The sequence below is a fragment of the Saimiri boliviensis genome, chromosome 1, assembly GCF_048565385.1.
Source record: "Saimiri boliviensis isolate mSaiBol1 chromosome 1, mSaiBol1.pri, whole genome shotgun sequence".
NCBI lineage: Eukaryota > Metazoa > Chordata > Mammalia > Primates > Cebidae > Saimiri > Saimiri boliviensis.
Window position 1 is genome coordinate 229,276,462 of NC_133449.1, and position 17,434 is coordinate 229,293,895.

Genomic DNA, 17,434 nt, shown 5'->3' on the forward strand with positions numbered 1-17,434 from the left:
TCAGGCAGCTTCTTCTTGGCTGGAGCCTAATTAGGGGTACAACTGAAGACAGGCTTTGCTCGTACCCTGACGTGGCTGAGCCCTGGCACTGGTCATTCGGTTCATAGGGCTGTGCACAGAGAGGCATTAGTTGATGGGCAGTGCTTGAGCAGTCACAGAAAGTGTATACACCCAAATGTCTACGGCGATCCTCTCTAGGAGGTGGCGTGCTGAGTGATATTTAATTCTTCTTTACATTTTTCTGTGTCAATTGAATTTTTGGACAATAAGCATGGATTATTTAACAATCAGGAAAATTATAGTCATTTTTAGGAAAGCCCAGTGAGGGAGGACCCTTTTGTGTTTTCCAAATACTTCCTGTTTAAGGCAGCCCACTCCCCATCCTGTTCCTTCTTGCCCTCAGTGACACCCCCCCTCCGCCCCCTGCAGGCCTTAGGCCCCACCCCTCTGCAGAGCGCTCCTGACGACCCACGCTGGTATTCCTCCCTCTCATCAAGCTCAGCAACACCCTTGAGCCAAAACTGGCCCATACTCTTGAACCGATCTCTTTATAACTGATTTTAGTATTTTTGAATAATTTATGTCCAAGCACTCCAGTGATCATGTAAATAAATTATCCTTGTAAAAGCAAAGTCACCCCCAGTCATCTCCCTTCCTTCTCAGAGTTAAACCACGATTACCAGTTGGTGTGTTTCCTTCCAGATATTTTTGTTATGCGCTTACTCATATGCACTTAGAGATACTACATAGTGTTTATTTTTGCTTTATTTTCTATTATCATTAATAGTATTATATTTTCAGGCTCTGCAATCTCCCTTTTTTGCTCAATAATATATCTTGAAGAAATATCCATTCAGTATCTTTCTATTTTTAACATGGCACAGTATTCTAAAGCATATTCAGTAATTCCCTGTTGTTGGATGTTTAGATTGTTTCCTGCCTTTTATTGTTACAAGCAATGAACGTCTTGGACATACCTCCTTATGGATAAGAATGAATATGTTTGAGAATAGTTACTGAAAAGTGAAATTCCTGGATCAGGTGGTATGTAAAATTTTAATTTTAGACACTACCAGGTTGGTCTCCAAAGTAGCTATACTAATATATGTTTCCACTGGGATTGTGTCAGCATACCCATTTCCTTACACCCTGGCCATGTCGAAATAGTATCAAATGTTTAAATTATTGCCAATCTGATGGGTATATATATTTTTATTGTTTTATTTTTTTTCCATGAATATCAGTGACAGCATGGTTTCTTAAGTTTATTTGTATTTTCTCTTATGTAAATTGCCTAGTCATATTTTTCATTTTTCTTTTATTGGAGGGGAGGTTTAGTAGCCCTTTATATGTTCTAGGTGATAATCCTTAGTCATTTATATGCATTGCCAAAATTCTCCTGCAGGCTTTGCCTTGTTTTTTTAACTTTGTAAATGTCTTTGGTGGTACAGAAGTGTGTGTGTGTGTGTGTGTGTGTGTGTGTGTGTGTGTGAGTGCGTGTGTGCTTTAATGGAGCCAAATTTATCCATCATTTCCTGTATGTATTCATATTTCTATTTGCATATTTGCATATTTTTGTCTTTTTTCCTAAACTTTCTATGCCTGCTATACCTCACTAATGTTGTTTTTGTCTATTAAGGGTCTTGCTCTGTGGCCCAGGCTGGAGTATAGTAGTAATTCACAGCTCACTGCAACCTTGAACTCGTGGCTCAAGCAATCTCGTACTTCAGTCTCCAGAGTAGCTAGGACTAGAGGTGTGAACTACCATGCCTGACTGATTTTTAATTTTAATTTTGTTTTTTATTTATTTAGAGACAGAGTCTCACTCTGTCATTTAGGCTGGAGTGCAGTGGTGCTGTTTCAGCTCGCTTGAGCTTGAACCTCCACCTCCCAGGTTTAATCAGTTCTCATTGTCTCAGCCACCTGTGTAGCTGGGATTACAGGTGCACGCCACCATGCCCAGCTCATTTTTTATATTTTTAGTAGAAATGGGGTTTCACCATGTTAGCCAGGCTGGTCTTGAACTCCTGGCCTTAAGTGATCCACCTACATCGGCCTCCCAAAGTGCTGAGATTACAGGCAAGAGCCACTGTGTCCAGCCCGGCTAATTTAACTATTTTGTAGAGACTTTGCTATGTTGACCATGCAGGTCTCAAACTCCTGGCCTCAGACATCCTCCTGTCTTGGCTTCCCAAGGGGCTGGGATTACAGGGGTGAGTCACTGCACCTGCCATGTCCTTGCTAATCCTGGAGTGCACAAGTACTGGGGAGACTGGGTAGACCACTTTCCTAGACATGTCCCTTAAGTGTCCTTAAGCCAACTCCAGTGACCAGTTCTTCCCTTGCTAGAGCATTATGCAAAACCAATTCTTGTTGGAAATAAGTAGGCCTTTGGCTGGGTTTAGAATTATTTATTGTTGGAGACATTTATTTATTATTATTAGTTCTCTCTTTTTTGTATATTTTTAAAATTATACTTTAAGTTCTGGGGTACATGTGCAGATCTTGCAGGATAGTTACATAGGTATACACATGCCATGATGGTTTGCTGCCTCCATCCCCCTGTCACCCACATTACGTATTTCTCCCAATGTTATCCCTCCCCAATCTCCCCACCCCCCACTATCCCTCCCCTAGACCCCATCCCCCAATAGACCCCAGTGTGTGACGTTCCCCTCCCTGGGTCCATGTGTTCTCATTGTTCAGCACCCACCTATGAGTGAGAACATGCGGTGTTCGGTTTTCTGTTCTTGTGTCAGTTTGCTGAGAATGATGATTTCTGGATTCATCCATGTCTCTGCAAAGGACATAAACTCATCCTTTTTTATGGCTGCATAGTATTCTCTGGTGTATATGTGCCACATTTTCTTTATCCAGTCTATCATTGATGGGTATTTGGGTTGGTTCCAGGTCTTTGCTATTGTAAACAGTGCCTCCATGAACATATGTGTGCATGTATCTTTATAACAGAGCAATAGATAATCCTTTGGGTATACACCCAGTAATGGGATTGCTGGGTCAAATGATATTTCTATTTCTAGATCCTCGAGGAATCACCACACTGTCTTCCACAATGGTTGAACTAATTTACACTCCCACCAACAGTGTAAAAATGTTCCTATTTCTCCACATCCTCTCCAGCATCTGCTGTCTCCAGATTTTTTTTTTTTTTTTTTTTTTGAGACGGAGTTTCGCCTTTGTTACCCAGGCTGGAGTGCAATGGCGCGATCTCGGCTCACCGCAACCTCTGCCTCCTGGGTTCAAGCAATTCTCCTGCCTCAGCCTCCTGAGTAGCTGGGATTACAGGCACGTGCCACCACGCCCAGCTAATTTTTTGTATTTTTAGTAGAGACGGGGTTTCACCATGCTGACCAGGATGGTCTTGATCTCCCGACCTCGTGATCCACCCGCCTCGGCCTCGCAAAGTGCTGGGATTACAGGCTTGAGCCACCGCGCCCGGCTGTCTCCAGATTTTTTAATGATCGCCATTCTAACTGGTGTGAGGTGGTATCTCAATGTGGTTTTGATTCTGGTACATTATGTCTTTGTTCTCATTGGTTTTAAAGAACATCTTTATTTCTGCCTTGATTTCATTATTTATCCAGTAGTCATTCAGGAGAAGGTTGTTCAGTTTCCATGTAGTGCAGTTTTGAGTGAGTTTCTTATCCCTGAATTCTAATTTGATTGCACTCTGGTCGGAGAGACTGGTTGTTATGATTTCTGTTCTTTTGCATCTGCTAAGGAATGATTTGCTTCCAATTATGTGGTCAATTTTAGAGTAAGTGTGATGTGTTGCTGAAAAGAATGTATATTCTGTGGATTTGGGATGGAGATTTCTGTAGATGTGTGTTAGGTCTGCTTGGTCCAGATCTGCGTTCAAGTCTTGGATATCCTTGTTGATTTTCTGTCTCTTTGATCTAATATTGACAGTGGAGTGTTAAAGTCTCCTACTATTATTGTACAGGAGTCTAAGTCTCTTTGTAGGTCATTAAGAACTTGCTTTATGTATCTGGGTGCTCCTGTATTGGGTGCATATGTATTTAGGATAGTTAGCTCTTCTTGTTGCATTGATCCTTTTACCATTATGTAATACCTTTCTTTGTCTCTTTTGATCTTTGCTGGTCTAAAGTCTATTTTATCAGAGACTAGGATTGCAACCCCTGCTTTTTTTTCGCTCTCCATTTGTTTGGTAAATCTTCTTCCATCCCTTTATTTTGAGTCTATGTGTGTCTTTGCACATGAGATGGGTCTCCTGAATACAGCACACGATGGGTCTTGACTTTTAATCCAATTTGCCAGTCTGTGTCTTTTGATTGGGGCATTTAGCCCATTCACATTTAAGGTTAATAGTGTTATGTGTGAATTTTATCCTGCCATTTTGATATTAGCTGGTTGTTTTGCCCATTAGTTGACACAGTTTCTTCATTGTGTCAATGGTCTTTATCATTTGGTATGTTTTTGCAGTGGTTGGTACTGGTTGTTCCTTTCCATGTTTACTGCTTCCTTCAGGAGCTCTTGTCAGGCAGGCCTGGTGGTGATGAAATCTCTCAGCAATTGCTTGTCCATAAAATATTTTATTTCTCCTTCACTTATGAAGCTTAGTTTGGCTGGACATAAAATTCTGGTTAAAAATTCTTTTCTTTAAGGATGTTGAATCAACGTTGGCCCCCACTCTTTTCTGGCTTGTATGGTTTCTGCTGAGAGATCCTCGGTGAGTCTGACGGGTTTCTCTTTGTGGATAACCCGACCTTTCTCTTGGGCTGCCCTTAACATTTTTTCCTTCATTTCAACCCTGGTGAATCTGACGATTATGTGCCTTGGGGTTGCTCTTGTTAAGGAATATCTTTGTGGTGTTCTCTGTATTTCCTGAATTTGAATGTTGGCCTCTCTTGCTAGGTTGGGGAAGTTCTCCTGGATAATATCCTGAAGAGTGTTTTTCAACTTGGAATCATTCTCCCCATCACATTCAGGTACACTGATCAAACATAGGTTAGGTCTTTTCATATAATCCCATATATCTTGGAGGCTTTGCTCATTTCTTTTTACTCTTTTTTCTCTGGTCTTGCCTTCTCATTTTATTTCATTGAGTCGATCTTCAATCTCTGATATCCTTTCTTCTGCTCGATCGATTCGGCTATTAAAACTTGGGGATGCTTCGCGAAGTTCTTGTGCTGTGTTTTTCTGTGCCATCAAGTCATTTATGTTCTTCTCTAAGCTGGTTATTCTAGTTAGCATTTTGTCTAACCTTTTTTCAATGTTCTTAGTTTCTTTGCCTTGAGTTAGAACATGTTTCTTTAGCTCAGAGAAGTTTGTTATTACCCACCTTCTGAAGCCTGCTTCTGTCAATCCATCAAACTCATTCTCCATTCTGTTTTGTTTTCTTGCTGGTGAGGTGTTGTGATCCCTTAGAGAAGGAGAGGCATTCTGGTTTTTGGTGATTTCATCCTTTTTGCCCTGTTTTCTTCCCATCTTTGTGGCTTTTTCTACCTTTGGTCTTTGAAGTTGGTGACTTCGGATGGCGTCTCTAAGAGGACATCCTTTCTGTTGCTGTTGAAGCTATTTCTTTCTTTCTTTTTTTCTTAGTTTTCTTTCTAACAGTCAGGCCCCTCTGCTGCAAGACTGCTGGAGGTCCACTCCAGATCCTGCTTGCCTGGAAATCAGCCACAGGGGCTGCAGATCAGCAAGGGTTGCTGCCTGTTCTTTTCTCTGGTAGCTTTGTCCCAGATGAGTACCCACCAGATGTCAGCCAGAGCTTTCCTGTATAAGGTGTCTTTTTGAATATACAGATGTCAGGGAGCCACTTGAGGAGGTAGTCTGTCCCTTATCAGAGCTCAAGTGCAGTGCTGGGAGCTCCATTGCTCCCTTTAGAGGTGCTGGGCAGGGACGTTTAAGTCTGCTGCATCGGAACTCACACTGCCCCTTTTTCCAGCTGGTCTGTCCTGGGAAGGTGGGGTTTTATTTACAAGTCCCTGACGTGCTGCTGCCTTTTATTCAGAGATGCCTTGCCCAGCAAGGAGGGAGTCTAGTCACCGTCTGCCGGCAGAGGTACTGCTAAGCTGCTGCGGGCTCAGTCCAGCTGCTGTGTATAAACTTCCTTGAGATTTTGTTTACACAGGTATGGTTAGAACTGCCTCAGCAATGGCGGATGCCCTTCCCCCCACCGAGTTGAATCATCCTGGGTTGAGCTCAAACTGCTGTGCTGGCTGCAAAACTCTCAAGCCAGAGGGTTTCAGTTTGCTGGTCTTTATGGGGGCGGGACCCACCAAGCCAGATCACTTGGCTCCCTGCCTTCAGCTCCCCTTTTTTTCTGGGGAGTGGGAGGCTCTGTCTTGCAGGCGTTGCTGGCACCAGCCAAAATCCGCAATGCAGGCTGAAGCAGCTGCTCAGATTTGTGCTAGTATCCCATGGTGCTTGTTGGCCTGGCAAAAATCTCCTGGTCTGTGGGCTGTAAAGACCATGGGAAAAGCACAGTATCTGAACCAGAGTGCCTGGATAAGTCCCCGATGGCCTCCGTTGGGTAGGAGGGAGGTCTTCTGGCCAGTTGCACTTCCCAGATGAGGCAGCGCCCCACCCTGTTTCAGCTTGCCCTCCTTGGGCCACAACCACTGTCCAACCAGTCCCATTGAGATGAACCTGGTACCTCAGTTGGAAATGCAGAGATCACTCACCTTCTGCGTTGCTCTCACTGGGAGCTGCACTCTGGAGCTATTCCTATTCAGCCATCTTGGTGGAAGTTTTTTTTAAAAAAACAGAGTCTCACTCTTTCACCTAAGCTGGGGTGCAGTGGCTTAATCTCAGCTCACTACAGCCTCTGCCACCAGAGTTCAAGCAATCCTTATGTCTCAGCCTCCTGAGTAGCCAGAACTACAGACACACACCACCATGCTCGACTAATACTTTTGTATTTCTAGTACAGACTGGGTTTCACCATGTGGCCCAGGCTGTTCTCAAACTCCTGGCTCAAGTGATGCACCCACCTTTGCCTCCCAGAGTGCTGGGATTACAGGTTTGAGCCACAGCACCTGGCCAAGTCTTAGTTACATTTAACTGTCCATTCTAGAAAAAAGCTTTACTATTATTAATCTAGCACATATGGAGTTCATTTCAATATTCTTCTATATTATTTGAATGCTTACAATAAAAACATACCATGGTATAGTTAGCAAAAAACAAAGATAATTCAAACACATTTTCTGTAGCTTTGGATTAGTCACTTTTGCTCTTGGTCATGCCTGGAATAAATGTGCCAGGGATCTAGAAGCAGCAACAGGTCCCTCTGGGTATTCCTGCCTGATCTTAGACTAGCCGTTCTTATATTTTCCATAGTTTCACAGAATCTGAATAAAAGGACTTATATAAAAGATACATTAAATCAACATTCTGCAGTGTTTTGTAGTTCACAAAGATGGGTTTTATTATTTCCTTTTGTTAATGTTTTGACATTATTTAATTTTCATAGGCTGGAGAGGTAGTTTCTAACATCTCCATTTAACAGAGGAGAAAAAGTCATACCTTTTCTTCCCCCACTGCAAAGGTCATAGCTAACACTCCTATAATACGAGTCAGATTAACAAGACAACGGCATAACAAATTCATCTAAAGAAAGTTTTACACAGCACAGGAAGCTTCAGAAATGAAGACTCAAAGGTTCAGGGAAAACTGTATGCTTAGCTTTGGTAGAAAATGGACAGTCGTATAGAAATATGATGAAGTAGAAGAGTATGATCTAATGGTAATAAGCTAGGGGGGACCCAGCAAATCCTGTTTGTTCAGAATTTTCTTGACCTCCCTGTGTGGCAGACAGGCTATCCCCTGAATATAAGGCAAATTACTTGTCATATGAGGGGTTATCACCCTACTTTCGAGGAAGGTCAGTCAAAGAATTCCTATATGGCCTGCTCTCACACAGAATGGTGGGGGACTATCAGAGTAATCTTTCTGCCCCTGACGTTTTCTAAATTTCCAGGGTGCCATATTTTCGGGTAGCCTTTTATGAGCCCTGACCCACAGAGGAAACAGGCTTCAAGGAACTAAATCACTTGTTCAGGATTACGGCATACCTGGGCTCATCTGTCTTCCTAACAGTGAATCCACCCTCTCTGGAAACTGGTTTAGGTCCATAATAGCGCCATTTGTCCCATTTTGGGGCATCTTGGTGCAGGAGTGGAAATCTGGCCAAGCAAAACCAGTCAGATTTTCTTCCCCAGGAAATTGGATTTGGGATTTATAGTCATGATTCACATGCAGTTGGATCCATAATGTGTATGTCTGGGAGTTGTGAGGCCACTGTCTCTTGCCTGCCTGTCTGCCTGCCTGCCTGCCTGCCACGAAAGCAGGAGCTGGTGAAGAAGGCCCAGAGGGAGGCAGTGACAAAAAGCCAAGAGCATGCCCTGCTTTTTCCTGTCATTTCCTGATAAGTTTCCTTCCTGAGGCTCAGCTGTGGTCCCACTCTTGGATCCCACAAGACACCCCTTTATCTTGACCTTGCTTGAGGTTGGCTACACTTACTAGAAATCAAAGAGACCCAAGACTCTGAGCCAGGAAGTGATAGAACCTGAGACCAAATCCAAATGGCCCATTGCTCCATGAGGCCCCGTCCCCTCCACGCTGTTCCCTCCACCCCTGGAGTAGCACCTCCAGTCACTCGAGGATTCTGCTGAGGGTGGTGGAGGCGGGAGAGGCAACGGTGCTGCTACAGTAACACAGCTGCAGAAGACTGGCAACAGATGCGCTGCTTGAGTCAGATTTGTGTGTAAACACTGCAAATGTTGGTGCATAGGAATGGGAAGGACACCTTTGTTTCACAGAAACAGCAGGCTTAACATCTCCTCTCTGTATCTTGAGGAATTCCAGGGAAGTGTTTGTGGTTGTTATTGATGAATGATTATCCACAAACACATCCATCACCTTGTACAAGCTTCACGATTTTCCCTGTTAGAGGAACACAGCGGGTGGCAGCGTAGTGTTTTAAAAAAAAAAAAAAAAGTGTTGTTTTTCAGACTTCTGTGCCTTCCCAAATTCAGATTCACACCTAATAGGAACCTAACAAGTGCAGCCTGATTGATTGCTCTAATAGAACCAATTCCTCCCCATTCCCTGCGTCCAACTCTTTGGCCAGGTAACTCCATAGCACCCCCTCCCTCTGTTCTGGACCAGGTGACATGGCTTGCTTTAGCTGGTGGAATGTTAGCCAGTGGGAGACTGGCAGAGGCTGGCAAGAGTGTCTGTGCCTTTGTACTCACTCCCTTGCTCCTCAGCAGTCATTAGGAGAACATGCCCAAGCTAGCTTCCAGGAGCAAGACCTAGGGGCAGCAGAGCTGAAGCTTCTCAGTTGGAGCCAGGTGAGCAGGCTCGATGGAGATCAGAGGAACTGCCTCTCTGAGCCCAACCGAAATCACCTATCTACAAACTTGTGAGCAAACTCGTGCTTATCGTTGTGTGGCCACTGGGGTTTTGTGGTTGGTTGTTATGTAGTTACTATCATGGCTGTAGATACTAGATTCATACGGCAAAGGGTATATCTGCATAGGCCATTGTGAGACACACAAACAATAAAAGAGAAACACCTTTTTGTGATACATTCCTTGGGCAATTATCTAGTGAAGTATTAAAACAGTTTAGGTGGCCCACCAAGGAAATAAAATCTAAAAGCGATTCCCCTATCAGCCTGGCCTCATCATCATTCCATAAGAAAAGGAACTTGCTAAATCCTCACTTTTCTCTAATACTGTGTGTATGGCAGACGCATTCAGCTGCGTCTTGTGGTTGAGGTCCCTTTGCTTCCCTGGAGCTTAATTAGTCTTTTTGTATACTTCATTTTCAAAGAATGCCAAATGGCTTGCCTTCACCAAAGAAAAAGATCAAAGGCAGAGCGAGGCATCCTCTGAGCAAGCTCTGAGGACATCTGGGTGTTTGTGCCCTCTGGAGGACCCAGGCCCATTGAGCCCATTGATAAATGGAACTAACTCTAGGCCAGTGATTTCTCAGCCCCAAATTAGTAAAATGTAAAAGCAAGTTGAGGCTGGGCACAGTGGCTCACACCTGTAATCCCAGCACTTTGGTAGGCTGAGGTCGGCAGATCACTTGTGGTCAGGAATTCGAGACCAGCCTGGCCAACATGGCGAAACCCCATCTCTATAAAAAATACAAAAATTAGCTGTGCATGGTAGCGCATGCTTGTAATCTCAGCTATTCAGGAGGATGAGACATGAGAATCACTTGAACCCGCGAGGCAGAGGTTACAGTGAGCTGAGACCATGCCATTGTACTCTAGCCTGGGGGACAGAGTGAAACTCTGTCTCAAAAACAACAACACAAAAAACAAGTTGAGAAGGGACCTACATAGGGAGTCAACTTTTAATTTTATCAAATGATAGATTAACTAAAACCAAAAACCAAAAGCCCCCCTTTGTCATACCTTTAACAAAGCAAAACTTGTTGACCCCCAAATAAGTGATAAAAGCATAATCTCAATTGTCTTTCTCCCAAAATGAGTTAATTTTGTTCTCTCTCTCCCCCGTTCATCCATCTACCTACCTACCCATTCATCCATCTATCCATCTATCTATCCACATATAAACAATTTTTCTTGTTTTTCTCATTTCACTTTAGACTTGTGAACATTTCATCACAAATGAGTCACTACTCCCTCCTTCCCTCTTTGCTGGGTGCATATCCCTGCAGCACTAGTGTTGAAAGGTATATAATTTCATGGGCTCCTGGAAGAGCCAGAAGGCAGAGCACACCCCCGCCCCGATGGAAGTCTGACATCTCTGTGTAGCGGTGGGTGGGGTGGGGAAGGGGGTGGACAAGGGGGAAATGCTAACACCCTACTCACCATGATGAAGAATCAGCATGGGTTTGAGATGCACCTCATCCCAGGTGCTTGCCTGAAACAGTCTCAAACAGCCCACACATTCCTCTTTTTCTCCCACCTACTCCTTAATTTTCTCTTATCCATCTCCCCCCTTCTTCCTGCTCCTACCAGTAAAGTGATTCACAGAGCAGTATTTATACCAAATATGTTAGGTCATTAACAAGCCCTCCACCATCTTCATCTTTGCCTTTAAAATTCAGATATTAAAAATCGTATATAGCCTGTTTGGAGAGAGAGAGAGAAGCCAAAATTATTTTCTGCAGTTGCAAAGCATGCAACTTCTATTCGTCATCTTTATGTTTCTGTTATGTCAGTGGAGTGTGGTCATAATCCCAGAATGGTTACTGAATACACAAAATAATTTAACTTCTGAAGGGATTACCTCAACCCAGAGTTCCAGTTCTTAATAGCAGATGGAAAAGCTGGAGATGCTAATAAGCAAGATAATTGAAATAGATTCGGATTCTCCTGGGTATTTGCAGGTGTGGAAACGTGAACAGTGTAATCATTTAATCGTAAAGAAACTGCTAAATAACTTCCACCCCAAATTACTGAGTCTTTGTGGATAGAGCTGGGGAGAGCTTGAAGGGAGAGCCGAGGAAGGCCCTGGATTGGGTGTGCTGTGGAAAGCCGTGCAGGGTTTCACAATCCTCAGGCAGCTGGGGGCTGATGTGAATCAGAAAATGCCTCCACCCTCCACCCTTGCGCTATTGAGGACTCGATAGCACACAACTCTTGACATTGAAATCATGAGGAGAAAAGCATCTCTTTTCTTTCTCTTTTTTTCTTTTTTTAAGGTCAGAATTAACATCAAAAGTTCACTTTGTTTAAAAATGGAAACAGTTCCCGTTTTGGTTTTGTTTTTAACAAACAACCTTGAGTTTGTTAATTGTAACAAGACTGTAATTGGCAGTCTTCCACTCCTACTCAAGCCCAGTTTGTCTTATTTTAATACCCTGATTTGCTTCTTTGGAGGTCAGGAGGCATAATATACAGGTGACTTTTTGAGGCTCAGTTTTCCGCCCAATCTGCCAAGGCAGGACGTGATGGAAGGAAGACAATCACAAGTCTGGGCTCAGGCTGGGCTGGAAGTAGGGGCGATGGAGAGGTCTTAGCTCTGGCTGGCGCTGGTGGGGCAGTGCTGTGCAGCCAGGCCGAGGGAGCCGTAGTGGAGCTAAGCTGTCTGAGGTGAGATCTGGGTTAGAGGCATGGCAGCAATCTATAAAATATGCTAAAAGATTCCTGGAAATGGAATGGGATGGAGAAAATAGTACTCATCGGAACACTTTTCAGGAAGAGAAATAGAACAATAACTTAATCAGCTGCTGGAGGGTAAATAAAGGGGAGATTTTCAGACAGTTATGGGCCTTTTTCAGGTAAAAGTTACATGAAGGGCTGATTGCCTGAGCAGAGGAGGCAAGCTGAGGTCAGAGCTGAACTGCTTACACCAATAGAGGAGAGGCAGAATGGTGCCACCAGGAAGCCACCATATTCACCAGTCTGCCATACAGAGCTGCTAATTAGTCTTCTTCTCTGAATAGATGTTGAATAAGTCTTTCATTGATTTGAAGAGATTCTAAACCGCTCAGGACTCACACAGGCCTGAGATGGCCTGGCCTGAGTTTCTGTGCTGGTGGGGTGAGCAGAGATCACTGAATGCCCGGAATGGCTGTGAATTCAGAGATGGGATCTAAGGGAAGGGGATTAGTCTGTGCCAGTCAAAATAAGCTACAGAACAAGCTGTTCCAAGGGACAGGCGTAACACATCAAAGTCGCATGCCAGTGGCCAGACCTCATGGACCTGAGAGCTGCCCCCTTTCTATAGGGGAGAAGCTTTACTTTATATATGGGCGCCCCAGGAGCTTCTTGGAGATTGTGATATTCTAGTTGGTTCACGTAGACTGTGATGTTATGAGTTTAAACCTCTCCATTATTCCTCCAAAGAGCTCTGTCTGGACTCTCAGGGGCTGCCCTCAGGTGGATAATAGGGTGAAGTAACAGTAGTCCACATTGTATGGAGAGACTTTTCTCCAATGACAACACCTGGAAAATCAGGGCTGTTGTACCCGGCTGAATTCACAGTTAGGCAAAAGTGCAGACAATAAAGAGTTAATGACAACACCGTGCAGCAGATGCCATGGTAGGGAAATATTCTGCCAGCCTCTCCCTCATCCTCACCAGCATGGAGGGGCAGGGCTTTCCAACTCTTGAAATAATCTGAAGGAATAAATGTTGTAAAGGAATTAATTTGAATTTGGAAGTGGCTCTTATCCCCAGTGTAAGGAGCAAGATGCTGGGGTTGGGGGCAGGCAGGGCAGGAGGGCAGTGTTTGGCAGGAGCACGCAGGAGGGAAGGGGGCTCTTTGGAGAAAGGGTAAGTATGGCAATCAGTGTGGCAGGCCTTAAAATACCAGCTAGAAGATCTAGTCTTCACCCTACACATGAATCATCATTGACTGGGACATCCAAGGGCAAACAGGATGTGTAATATGCATCTTTTAGTACCCAGCATCATGTGGATGTGGCAAAGCCCATCAGTTGCCCTCCGATATCTAATTTCTCTCCTTCTGCTTTAGGAATGAAAGCAAGTTCCACCAAAGAACCTGCAGAGACTCCATTGACCAGCCTCCATGGCAGCTGGTTGAAGTCATATGGCTAAGTCTGGCCAGTTGTAAGAGACAGCAATGTGTACAACTTCCAGATTGCATCCTTCAAAGGGAAGCTGCTCATTCTCTTTTCCCCTTCCTGTAACCAGAACACAGACATGGTGGGGTGGAGCCAGCTCCTACCATATGGGTGAGCACAACATCCCAGGGATCAGTAGAGGAATCAGGAAGAGGAAGCCTGGGTCCCTGACTGGCCTCAGGAATAGTGTTCCCCTCCCCACCCTCCACCATCCCCTATCTGCAGACAGGCGTGTGGAAGAGAATTGAACTCCTGTCATATTTGGGCCATAGTGGGGGGGTCTTTTTGATACAGCAGTTTAATCTATACCCATTACACTGGGGCTCAATATGGTTGCCCAAATGCACTATTAAATTATTTTTGGAAATTCAGAAAGGAAAAGTCAATAAATGGCTGTGTGAGCAAATGCAGACCAACCAAATGAGAAAAGCAAAAGTCAGTGTATTCAGAGCTTGCTATAGCCAGAGAATCAGCAACCATTACTTGTGTTTGGGCAGAGACTCAAAGGCGGGAAGAGGAGTAGGAAAGCTTGAGAGTGGAAAAAAGGGAAAGCTTCAGGAATGATTGCAGGCGGTCGGTATGGTAAAACTACAGGTAGGCCAACTAGAAGTGAGGTATCCTGTGCGGTTGCTTAGGGGTGCCTATGTGGCTTTCCCCGTTTGTTCCTGAGTTGGAAGCGGGGATAAAAATTAGGAAACCTGTTGGTTATTCATCCAATCCTAGCCGTTTGGGGCTTATATTGTTACAGAGGTTATTGTTTAGCTTCATGGATTGCCACTTGAGATAGCAATCTGGCTTCCTATAAGGTTTGACCCACAGCAGGCTGGCTTCTTGGGCTGTGTATTTTAGGCGGCTGCAGGTTGTGGGTCAGAGTTCGATTTCTGTGTATGGTTTTGCCATTGTCCATTTGTCTCTGAAGTCTCTCATGGCTAATGAGAACAGTCCTAGCACGGGGGCGAAACAGTGATGGTGGGGTAGTGTTTGAGAACGATCTCACCAGCACACAAGAGTGGAAGTAAATAGGAGGTTTCATTTATCCCTGTACTCTTGAGCTGCACTGAGAACCAGCCAAAACACAGTGGTAAGAAGAAAGGCCCCCAGAGCTCTGTGACCCAGGCTGACCAGTGGCGGGATTTCTTTGGTGCTCACAGCCAAAGGGCATTAGGATGTGAGTGGCTCCTGATACTTGCCTGAAAACAAGTGGCTGATGGTCTCGGTGCTCTTGCATTCCCCAGGCTTGAGCTAGGGGACAGTGCTTCAGCCACTCTCCTCATCCATCCTAAACCCCCAGAAGCTCATCAAGCCCCAATGCACACTTTGTGGATGTGCCACACCAGTGGCCACTGAAAAAATGTGCTTTTCTTAGCATGAAGCCAGTCGTGAGCTGGAGGCTCCTGATTGTAGGCAGATGTCTGAACAGTACCCAGCTGGCAGGCCTGTGCTTGCTTTCAAATCTGCTTTCCATTCCAGTGGCGTGTGGGATGAGGGACCCTTCTTCATGGAACTGAGGGCAACGTGCCGAGAGCTGGACGGGTGCTGCTTTTCTGACTGGGTAACACCTTTCCCCCTGGTCATTAGCTGTCAGCATTTAAGCTCCTGCGCTTTGCTTCCCAAGAACATTGAGTGTTGGTCTTTGCTGGAGACTGTTCGGCCGTCTGCTGTCTTTGCTAGGTGCTTATTCACCACCAGCACTGCAGGCCCTTTCTTCCCAGGCCTCTCTGGGACCCCAAGAACTTCAGGAAATCCCAAGAGTCTGGGCTCCGTTCTTGTCTAGGACAGAACCAGGAAGGGAGATGGCTAGAGCTGGCTGTCCCATGGCAGGCTCTGGAGTTTCCAAGGTGTAGCACTTCCGAAAAGGAACTCTTGGTTCCCTCCCAAAGTCCTGCCCTCTTCCCTCAGCCTCCCCCGTCTCTGCAACTGGCATCACCATTCACTTGGTTGGTCAAGCCCCAAACCTAAGGCCAATCTCGAGTCATTCTTTTCCCTGATCTCCCACGTTAATAAGTCCTGTCGTGTCCCCCTTCAAAATATATATGGAGGAGATGTCCTTTTCTCTCTCTGCACTGTCATCATTTCTTCCAACAACCTCTCGCTAGTTCCTCCTACCCACACCCTTGCTCCCCTACGATTCATTCTCTTAGGCAGGACCAAGAATGATTCATGTAGGCTGCGTCTGCTCTGCATGGAGTGTCCAAGACTCAGCATGAACTACTCCTGCCCTTCCAGCTTAGCCTCCACTTCCCTCACTCTGCCCCGTGCACACTGGCTTTCTCTCCTTTCCTTGATGCAACAGCCTCTTTCCCTGTCTCAAGATCTTTCTTGGTCTGAAACATTTTTGCCTTTCCTGTGGCTAGCTTCTGCCCATTTTCCCGGGCTCATCTTAAGTTTCGTCTCTTCCTAGAAGTCTCTGATGACTCTGCCTAAATGAGGTTTCCTGCCCCCTCTCTTCCTGTTTTATTTATTTTTTCGTGTTTCTTTATTTCATTTTATTTCTGTTTGCTGCTGTTACTTTATTTATTTCTACTGAAAGCGAGGGGGAACTTTTTGTGGCCTTTCTTTCCTTTTTCTTTTTCTGTAGTCTGCCTTAAGCTTTCTGCATTTGGAACATCTAAGTAAGCCAAAGGGTAAAGGGGGTTTCTCAAAATCACTCGGGGGAAGGGAAAGGTTGCTTTCTTAATCATGTCCTATGGTGGGTGATTAACTGCTTATACAATTATGTTTCACTTTTAATTAATTGTGCTTAAGGCTTTAATTAAATTTGGGGGTTCCCTTATTAGAGCAACTCAGACCGACAAAGGTGCATGCGCTGAATGATGTCACGGCAGTCGCTCAACACACGGCGGATGTTCTGTGTCCACAGCGCAGGTGAAGTGAGGGAGCAGTAGTGGTGCTCCCCCCACTGGCAGTGCTGATCCTCAGAAACTCATCTCAAGTGAAGTACTTTGCCCGGGTCATGTGTGGGTCCTCTCCAGACTCAGGAGTAGTATCCTCAGGAATAGTGTAGCGAGCAAATTCTGAAACATAGTCCTCAATCTTTGATTTCCTAGCAAGGACTTTCTCAGCGAGCAGGTCTTGCTTGTTGAGGAACAGAATCACAGAGACGGTGTGCAGCCATCTGTTGTTCCAGATGCTCTTAAGGAGGTTCAGAGCCTCCTGCAGGCAGCTGGTCTGGTTGTCCTCCCGGATGACCATGTTGCAGTTGCTGCTGGCCACCATGAAGATGATGGCAGTCACATCACTGAAGCACTGGATCCCCTTGTGGCGTTCATCATGCTGGCCACCCACGTCGAACATGTGGAAGTTGACTTTGTCCACCTGGAACTTGGTCTCAAAGATTCCAGAAGTCAGGACATGGCGGTGAAGCAGGTCTTGGTCGCTTGGCACAGAGTCGGCCTGCTTGATCACATCCATCTTGTCCAGGAAGTACGGGGCACAGTCAATCAGCTGGTACTGGTTGGAGCGTTTGTAGCAGGCATGCACTCCTTCATCCTCCCACAGAGCCTTGGCATGCTCGTAGATTTTGGAAGGGAAGTCAAAGTTGGGCATGCTCACCACACTCAGGATGTAGTCCACTCTGAACTGGTTCTTGGGGTTGGCCAGCTCCCCTGGGGACACCAGGTTGCTCGTGGCAGCCACAATGGTTTTGATCGTTTCTTTCAGATTGTTTTTGATGTCTTGCACTTTGATTGCCTTCTCACCATCACTGGTGCTCCCTACAGCCTGCAGGTCCTCTTCATTGTCCTCTACATTAAATCCATTAACATGCAGAATATTTATACAACACAATGGTGCTTTTACCAGAATCTCTAGCACCAATGCCATTTGGGTGTGCAGCTCCAAATCTGTGTTTCTGTTTTTTTTTTTTTTTTTTTTT

General features: G+C 45.1%; 1 pseudogene; it reads right to left on the reverse strand.

Moving 5' to 3' along the window:
- Positions 1-16,108: 16,108 nt before the first annotated feature.
- Positions 16,109-17,206, reverse strand: LOC101044219 (guanine nucleotide-binding protein G(s) subunit alpha-like; annotated as a pseudogene).
- Between the last annotated feature and the right edge of the window lie 228 nt (positions 17,207-17,434).